At 47.8% G+C, this 2,147-nt stretch overlaps 1 long non-coding RNA gene across 1 annotated transcript; it reads left to right on the forward strand.

Annotated features, from left to right (window-relative positions):
• Positions 1 to 944: 944 nt before the first annotated feature.
• On the forward strand, positions 945 to 1,634 carry LOC147998244 (uncharacterized). Its single transcript, XR_015646560.1, has 2 exons — positions 945 to 1,085; positions 1,263 to 1,634. It is a non-coding gene; the product is annotated as an uncharacterized LOC147998244 (long non-coding RNA).
• Positions 1,635 to 2,147: the final 513 nt, after the last annotated feature.

Raw genomic sequence — 2,147 nt, forward strand, 5'->3', positions numbered from 1 at the left:
GCTGAAGGGGATGGCAACCTCATAGGCAGACCAAGAGTGTCAAATAACCTGGACCCCTGGTAGCTCCCAGAGACTAAGCCACCAACCAAAGAGCATACACTGGCTGGTCAGAGGCCTTTGGGACACCTGTAGCAGAGGACTGAATGTCTTGTTTGGCCTCAGTGGGAGAGGATGTGCCTAGTCCTGTAAAGACTTCATGCTCCAGAAAAGGTGATGGCCAAGGGGGAGGGGAGCACCCTCTCAGAGGGGAAGGGGAAGGTGAATCAGGTCAGGAACTCTGGGACAGGGTGACCAGAACAGGGATAACATTTGGGATATGAATAAATAAAATAATAAAAAACTAGCCATAACACCATATAACAAAAAATGTCAGTTTTGAATGCCAAATTCAACATGTAGGAAGATATTCATTAATATCTTTTTGTTTTCATTTATGTGGCGATTCACATACACACTGACACTTCAATAATTTTGGGAGGATTTCAAATTAAATTTTGAAGGTATAATATGCCAAAAGTCTAGCTAATTGTTAATGACTAAGGAGTAGGAGACATGACAGAATGAACCATTGAATGTGAGGGGGCGGCATTTCAGGAAGAGTTCATGGGGGCAAATCCTCTGCCACATAAAGTTCTATCACAACTAAAGATGGGGATATAATAAATGGTGGCACGAGTCCCTTGGAGATGTTCAAGAAAAGCCTCAGGTCTGTATCCAGACACTATTTCCTTCACAGCATTCCCCCCCCCCCAAACCAGAGAGATCTCCACCCCAGCGCCTGCTCCCACCAGGCAGCAAGGTGCTTTGTGATGTCAAAGCAGCTCCTCCACCACTATTAGCAGAGAAGGGTCTTTCTGACCAATCAGGACTCAGGGGTGTGGCCTCCCATTGTTGAGGGTAGGTTCATAAGACCGTGCCTCTGAGAGCTCTGGACCAGAACCACCCTAGCCTTCAACATGGCGAAAGCAACGAAGAAATCAAAGAACACTACATCAGATGTCGAGTCATCAACTTCAAGAGGGAAATCCAAGAAAACTAAGAGTTACCGTCAACCCACAACGTGCTGTTCCCAATGTAGTGGAAAGGTAAGAAGGCCCAAGCTAAGCATAGTCCTTTCTCTGGTGATTTCTCCTCCTCCAGAACTCCTAACCCTTTCTTGGTCTGGCCTTTACCCCCATAGCCCATAGCCCATCTCCTACAGTCCCCTTCACTATTCCAGCTTGTCTAAGACTCAAATGCCCTTTACTTTGTTGAACTTCCAGGTGCAAAAGATGAAAAAGAAGGCGCAGAAAATACAGCCAAGAATCCACAAAACCAAGGCTTCAAAGAAAACTGTACCACCTACAAAGAAGAGTAAACGGGTCAAAGGTGAAGCACTATTAAGACACTACCACCGTTCAATGGATGAAATGACCGCTAGCACTGAAACAGAACCAGAGCCGAGCAGTTCAGACAGCTCCACTGAGTCAAGCAGCGATGAGGAGAGCCAATAGACTCAGCCTCCTCAGCAAGCCACCAAAGACTAGAAATCCATTCACAGGTCTGGCAGCTGAACGGTGTGAAACTGTGTAGATAGACCAGTTACTACGCAGTGCTTTGACACTGGTGAAAATAAAATCAATCTGATATGAAAACTATGTGTCCCTGAGAATCTCTCCTGGAGCAAGGAAGGGAGGAATGGGAGGGAAAGGGGGCTGGGGAAGGAGGAGGGAATGGGATGGCAAAAGGAAGAAACAGGGATATACAAGAAGCAGGAAGTAGGGGTTGGGGATTTGGCTCAGTGGTAGAACGCTTACCTAGAAAGCGCAAGGTCCTGGGTTTGGTCCCCAGCCCCGGGGGGAGGGGGGGAAGAAGCAGGAAGTACTGGGTCCTCCAGGGCTGGGAGCCAGACAAGGAAGTCCAATGTCCAGCAGACAGTGGAGGATTAAGACTGAGGTACCATGGAGCACTGAAGACAGTCTTTCTCTGGATGCTTTATCTCACGGGCCAAGGATGAAAAGGGTTGGACATTTCTTGGGTGGGGAGGTTGCCCTTATGTGAATATGCAGGTGCATGTGTCCATGTCCACTCATGGATAGGTCAGAGCCAATTCAGCCAGGCAATCTCTGGGATTTGCCTGCCTCTAGTCCACAATGCTAGGTTACTGG

This window comes from Rattus norvegicus, chromosome X (assembly GCF_021556685.1).
Source record: "Rattus norvegicus strain SHRSP/BbbUtx chromosome X, alternate assembly SHRSP_T2T, whole genome shotgun sequence".
Lineage (NCBI taxonomy): Eukaryota > Metazoa > Chordata > Mammalia > Rodentia > Muridae > Rattus > Rattus norvegicus.